The following is a 7,616-nucleotide window of genomic DNA, read 5'->3' on the forward strand; positions in this document are numbered from 1 at the left end:
TGCAGCTGCTCCATCCAGAAACCAAAAGTCACCTTCAAATCTATTTTGCTTTTTGCCTTCCCTCCCACCCTCAGTTTCCAAATAATCACCCGCTCCAATCCATTCTACTTCTTAAATTGCCTCCCAAATCTGCCATGTTTCCCAATCCCTGCTATGCCCCTTCCACCAGGCAGCCCTCCTTTCTTGCCAGGGTTGCTGCATCAGCCTTCTCATCAGTCTCTGCCTCCAGTTCGGACCCTGCCATTCAGTCTCTACATTGCGATTAGAATGATTGGTCTAAATCTCAAATCACCTGGGTAAGCACCTCATTGAGTCCTCAGTGGCCTGATACACAGTCTAAGATCTTAATGTGCCTTACAAGGCCCTGCCCCATCTGGTCACAGCCTCACTTTTAACCACACTCTGCTCCTGTCTGGTTGAACTTTGCTCATGTCTCCAAATGTGCTCATATTTCTTTTGCCTGGAAGCTCTGCCCACCTCCTGCTTGTCATTCAGGTCTTAGCCTGGATGCTACTTTCTCCAGGAAACCCTCCGGCCTCTTTTGCCCCACCAGACTGGGTTAGGAATCTTTAGGATATAGAATTAGGACAGTCTTCCCACTCAGAGGGATCTCAGTGGTCACCTGGTCCCATTTCCCACTTTCTTCCATTGCATCCCTGAGTGTTGTCACTGCTTAAATACTCTTCATTGCTTCTCCAATGCCTCTTACCCTTCAAGACCCATCTCAAGTCCAAACTCACCCAGAAAACTTTCTGGGGAATAAAAAGAAGGCCGCCTTTGAGTCAGTGTGCCCCGAGCTCAAGTCCCACTTTTGTCACTTCTTAGTACAGCCTTGGCCATGTTGTCACTTTGCTGTGAGAGCCTCAGTACCCTTTGTGTAAAATGGAGATGATAACATTAATATCTACTTCGCGGTTGTTATAAGCAAAATTATAGATGTTAAAAGACAGTGTAAACACTGAAGTGTTATGTACACTTGAGGATGATTATTATCTTTCCTGGCACTGTGCTCCTGCAGCACTCACAGGCCACGACCCACCATTTCGCACTTAATTATACCCTGCCTCCAATTATCTGCTCTTGCTCCTGTATGGTGCCTGCTGTTTACAACCAGTGCAGAAGCCAGCTGGGATCACATCTTCTACAGCTCTTCTACATCCCCTAGAGTTCAGAGATTGCTGCCAAGCAAATAGAAGGTACATGTTATTACTTTGGCTATAACCATCTATTGATCACCTTTACAGATTATTTCTAATTCTTGAAAGTGCTCAAGATAGGTATTTTTATCTCCACTATGGAAACTGAGGCTCAGAAAAATTAAATAACTTGTCCAAGGTCACAGAGCTGTTATGACCTTGGGAGCAAGGATCTTGAAAATTTTTCTGGCACTGTCCCCGATTGATATTAAGGAGCTGTGGTTTTCTGCCTACTGGCTCTTCTCTCGGTCATCGGCTGAGCTGTGTCTAGACAAAGAGAAAAAAAGAATCAAACTAGGAGCTTGGCAGACGAGGTGACTGCCATGCCATGGACCAGACACAGGGACAGGAGACTTTTGACATGTAAATTAGGTACGGTTCCACCAAGAGCACAGTCCCAAAGCCTTGGTCCTATGGATGTAGAGGGTGAGAGGTGGTCAGGAAAAGCCCTGGGACATCTAGCAGTGTCAGCACTGAACTGCTGCCGCGTCGATATGCGGTGAGTAGACCGGAGTGGGATCTGGTGGCTAAACCACTCACAGTAAGAGAGTGGCCAACTCATGAGCATTTCCATCCTCCTTGGCCAAGAATTTGATCCAGGAGGAGGAGATGTGGGGTTCACAGTGCACCACTAGGTGGCAATATGCAAAGAGGACACAAGTCACCCAATTATGACCATTCGACATGAATAATTAGAAGAAATTTTAGAGCAAGCAAACACAAAGTAAATGTCTTTTTTACAGAAGAGATCCGAGGCCCAGAGAAGTTATCCAAATTTCCAAGTTTCATGATTGAGCCAGAGACTCAGGTCTACTTCTAAATTCAGTGCACTTTACCTTTAATGATCATCAGATCACACCTACATGTCCCTCTCCTCATGGTGTGATCTTACTCCAGTCACTAACATTTTTCTGAGCCTCAGTCTTCTTATCCACAGAATAGAGGATTAGACTGAATCTGTGATGTCGATATGGTAGCCACTAGCCACATGTGGTTATTTAAATTTAAGTTAATTAAAACTAACTAAAATTTAAAATTCAGTTCTCAGTCACACTGGCCACATTTCAAGTGCTCCATAGATAGTTTTGGATAGTGCCGATCATCTCGGACAGTACAGATAAGAACATTTCCATTATCACAGATAGTTCCAACAGACAGTGTCGGCTGGTATTTAAGATCCTTCCAGCTTTAGTGTCCTATGGAGCATTGGAGGGTATGGGATTAAATGCATAAGATTTCTCACCTCTCGGCCTGAATTTTTTTTTTTTTTTTTTACCTATAGCACCTGGTCTTCCTAGGTGGTCTCCCATCCAAGTACAAACCAGGCCTGACCCTGCTTAGCTTCCGAGATCCGAAGAGATTGGGCATGTTCAGGGTGGCATGGCTGTAGACTCAGCCTGAATTTTTAACTGTATACAAGCACTGGGGCATACAGAAGAAAATAAGATGGAAAAAAGTCCTTCTTTCATGGAGTTGACATTCTAACGGGCCTAAGGTACTGAATCCAAAAACCCAGCTTCTGTAATCAAGGTACCTTAGAACAGTGTGTCTTAAAAACTTTAATGTGTATACATATCTAGTTAAAATGCAGTTTCTGATTCCATAGGTCTGAGGTGGCACTATGAACCTACGTTTCTAACAAGCTCTTTGGTGGTGCCTGTGTGGTTGGTCCCAGGGCACATTTTAAATAGCAAGGATTTTGGAGAATTTTGTGAAAAGGCAAAATTGGTATGTGTGAATCAACTAAAATAATGTATTTATATTGTGGATCTTCCTGGGAGGCCTGCGTTCGAATTTCCCTTCTGGGTCACCCTTTCTTCATGATCCTCAAAGCTAGGTTAAGAAGGCTCTTGTGTGCCTCAGTCATTCCTCACACTTCTGCTAGCCTGAGGCTATTCGTACTCCATTGTCTTTCCTTTTTAAATCTTTGTCTCAGTCTCCCCCATGGAGCTACAACCTGTGTCAGTCTCATTTACTTCTATGCCCCTAGCACCTCGCATAGTGTCTGGCATATAGCAATATCAGTTTGAGTTTTGAGTCCTTTATCAGATTTGTGACTAGCAAATATTTTCTCCATCTGTGATTTGTCTGTTCATTCATTCCACAGTAACTTTGTAAGAACGGAAGTTCTTAATTTTGATAAAGTCCAATTTAGCGATGTTTTTCCTTATGTATCATGCTTTTGTTGTCATATCTAAGAAATCTTTGCCTAACTCAAAGTCATAAAACTTTTCCATTTTCTCCTATAAGTTTATAGTTTGAGGTATTACATTTAAGTTTATGATCCATTTTAAGTTAATTCTTCTATAAGGTACAAGGTATGGATCAGGGTTCATAGTTTTGGATATGGACATTTCATTGTTCCAGCAACATTTGTTGAAAAAACTATCCTTTTTCCATTGAATTGCCTTTGTAACTCTATTGAAAATCAATTGACCACATGCAAATGGGTCTTTATTCAGTAATATTGATTTTAATATCTACCCTTTCACCTATATCACACTATCTTTATTACTGTAACCTTATGGTAAATCTTGAAATCAGGTAATGTGACTCCTCCATCTCTGTTCTTTTTCAGCAGTGTTTTGGCTATTCTGGCTCCTTTTCCTTTCTATATAAATTTTAGAATCAGCTAATCAAATTATATTTAAAAACCTTCTAAGATTTTGATTGGAATTATATTGAATGTACTGATCAGTTTGGGGAGAATTGACATCTTAACAATTATAAGTCTTCTGATCCATTAACATGGTATATCTCTCCATTTATTTAGAATTTCTTTGGTATCTCTCATAGTTTTATAATTTTCAGCATATAAATATTTCACATATTTTATTAGATATATCCTTACGTATTACATATTTGTTTATTCTATTGCAAATGGTACTTTAAAATTACTTTTGATTTCCAATGGTTTATTACTAGTATATAGAAATGCATAAATCAAGTGCTTCTCTGGGTGAAGAAAACTTTCAAGGATATGCTGATCAGATTGGAAGAACAAAAAGTTCTGAAAACAGAATTTGTCCATTTATAATTTTCTATAACTGTTTCTGTTTATTCTGGGGTTCTATAAGGTGAATGGAAAGAGGATATACAGATATTATGCTGCAATGGGACATTATACCATTAAAGTGGTAATATTTATTGCTTTTAAATTTATATTTTAATCTTGGTGATTGATTCACGGGGAAAGAAATTTAGATCCCTATGATTCCAAACACTTATATCTGCATGCCAAAGGACCGATGTACAGTAATACATTTCATATACTTCCTTGAACAATTTCCTGACTTTAAAAACCTGCTAACCAGCTGTACTCATTTTGTAGGGTCACTATTACCACTTACTCTTTTGTTCATTCATTCAACAAACCTGTATGACACTTAAGATATATTAATGTTGACAAGGGTAAATTCTAATAGAGAAGACAAACAATAAATATAAGTAGTAAATTATATATTATATTAGAAACTGTTAAGCTCCATAGGAAGAGAGAGAAAAAGAGAAAGATATGGGATTCAGCGGGACTGGGCAGTAGTTTATAATCCTGCATGGGTTTTTCAGAGTAGGCCTATCATTTGAATAAAGACTTGCAGAAAGTGTGGAAACTGACCATGCAGAATTCCAAGGAGAGACTGGCCAGTGAAAAAGCCCAGAGGCAGAAGCCTGTGTGGAATAATTAAGGAGAGAAAGAGCAAGTCATCAGGTGTTGCTGGATGGCTCCCTGTGTATGGGAGAATGGGAGGAGATGAGGTCACCATGAAGAGGGAGAAGGTCCACAGAGTATGGGATCTCAAAGACCATTGGAACAATTTTGGCTTTCACTCTGAATGACATAGGGAACCATTGAATGGTTTTTAGCAGGGAAGTTACTTGATGAGACTTTTGTTTTTAAAGGATCGCTCTAACTGCAACGTTGAGAATAACTTGTTATTTTGTATATTGGCCCCTCATCGAAGGTGTTGTTTGCAAATATGTTCTCCCATTCAGTTGGTTGCCCCTTTGTCTGGTTGATGGTTTCTTTTGCTGTGCAGAAGCTTTTTGTTTGATAGAGTTCATTTATTTTTGCTTTTACTTCCCTTACCTTTGATGTCAAATTCACAAAATCCTCTCTAAATCCAAGATCCATGAGCTTAGTACCTATGTTTTCTTCTATGCAATTTGTTGTTTAGGGTCTTAAATGTAAGTGTTTGACCTATTTTGAGTTAATTTTGGTGTATGGTAACAGATAGCGGTCTAGTTTCATTCTTTTGCATGTAGCTTTTCAGTTTTCCCAGCACCATTTGTTGAAGAGGCTTTCCTTTCTCCATTGTGTGTTTTGGCTCCTTTGTCAAAAATTATTTGACCATAAATATGAGGGTTTATTTTTGAGATCTCGATTTTGTTCCATTGCTCTATGTGGCTATTTTTCTGCCAATACTATGCTGTTTTGATTGTTGTCACTTTGTGGTATAGTTTGAAGTCAGGAGGAGTGTACCTCCAGCCTTGCTCTGTTTTCTCAGGATTGATCTGGCTGTTTGGGGTCTTTTGTGATTCCATGCTGATCTGTTGATTTTTTGTTCTATTTCTTTGAAGGGTGCCATTGGGATTTTGATGGGGATTGCATTGAATCTATATATTGCTTTGGGTAAAAAATGAAAATACAAAAATAATAAAATATAATTACTTTCAATTTTCAATGGTTTATTACTAGTGAGTAGACATGTAATTGATGGTTTAGATATTGACTTTGTACCCTGTAACTTTGTTAACTCATTTAATAGTTCTAGTAGTTTATGAATAGATTTTCATGCTTTTCTAGTAGATAGTTATGTCAGCTGTGAATAAAGACAATTGTGTTTTTTCCTTCCCAGTCTATGTATGTGCCTTACATTTCTTTTTCTTGCTTTATTGCACTGATTAAAACTTCCAGTGCAAGATTGAATAAAAGTGGTAAGATCTTGTTTCTAATCATAGAGGGAAAACATTCAGTGTTTCATTATTAAATATGATATTAGCTGTAGATTTTTCATATATGCTTATTGTTAAGTTTCCTTTTATTATTCCTAGTTTGCTGAGAGCTTATTATTATTATTATTATTATTATTATTATTAATGGGTATTGAATTTTGTCCAGTGCTTTTGCTACATATATTAAGATGATTGTATGATTTTTTTAGTCTGTTGATTTAGTGAAGTACATTGATTGGTTTTCAAATGTTGAATGAACTTTATATTCCTAGGCTAAATCCCATTTGGTTATGATGTATTATCCTTCTATATGTTGCTGGATTTGATTGCTAATATATTTTTTAAGTTTTTTTTCAACTATGTTCATGAAAGATATTGGTTTGTGATTTTCTTTTCTTCTACTGCCTTTGTTGGTTTTGGTATTAGGATAACGCTGGTCTCAAAAAATTGAGCTGAGAAGTGATTCTTCCTCTTGAATTTTCAGGTATACATAAATATATATTCTTCTTTAAAATTAAGGTAGGTTTCACTGGTGAAGTCATCTGGGTCTGGAGTTTTGGAAGGTTTTAACTACACATTCAATTTCTTTAATAGACTATTTATTTATTTTAGAGTGAACTTTGATAGATTGTGTCATTCAAGTAATTTGTCTATTTCATCTAACTTAGCAAATTTAGTGGCATTAAGTTGTTCATAACTTTCTCTTATTTTTTTTTTAATATCTGCAAGCTATGTATCTATGCCCCTTCTTTTATTCATGGCTTTAGAAGTTTGTCTTTTCTCCTTTTTCCCTTGATCGGTCTGTCTATAGGTTTATTAATTTTATTGATCCTTTCAAAGAACGAGCTTTAGGCTTCACTGATTTTCTTTATTATTATCTAGTTTCAATTTCATTAATTCCTATTCTTTCTTATTTTCTTCCTTCTGTTCTAGGTTTAATTCACTCTTCTTTTTCCAGTTTCTTAAGGTAGAAGCTTAGGTTATTGATTTAAAACCTTTCTTGTTCTCTAAGTTTGATACTGTAAATTTTCTCCTATACATTGCTTTAAGCTGTGTCCCACAAATTTTGCTGCGATGTTTTTATTATAATTCAATTCAAAATATTTTCTAGTTTTCTTTGTGACATCCTCTTTGATCCATGGGTTATTTAGAAGCATGTTGTTTAATTTGTTTTATGATCTATAACATAGTGTGTCTTGATAACTGTTCCATGTACATTTGAATTGAAATGTTCATTTTGCCCTTGGTGGGTGAAATGTTGAAATGTTATGTCAGGTCAAGTTGTTGTGTCTTCTTGACAAATTAACTCTTTTATAATTATGTACTGTCCCTTTTTATCCCTGATAATACTACTTTTTCTGAAGTCTATTTGTCTAATGGAGTATAACTACTCTACTTCCTGTTTTTTAGTGTTAGCATGGAAACACTAAAGAACAACATTGTTTTCCAACCTTTAATTTTTTTTTT

The 7,616-nt window shown here is 37.0% G+C and overlaps 1 pseudogene; it reads right to left on the bottom strand.

Moving 5' to 3' along the window:
- Positions 1–2,469: 2,469 nt before the first annotated feature.
- On the bottom strand, positions 2,470–2,588 carry LOC111738235 (annotated as a pseudogene).
- Positions 2,589–7,616: the final 5,028 nt, after the last annotated feature.

Source organism: Pteropus vampyrus, unplaced genomic scaffold (assembly GCF_000151845.1).
Source record: "Pteropus vampyrus isolate Shadow unplaced genomic scaffold, Pvam_2.0 Scaffold36, whole genome shotgun sequence".
NCBI classification, from domain to species: Eukaryota; Metazoa; Chordata; class Mammalia; order Chiroptera; family Pteropodidae; genus Pteropus; species Pteropus vampyrus.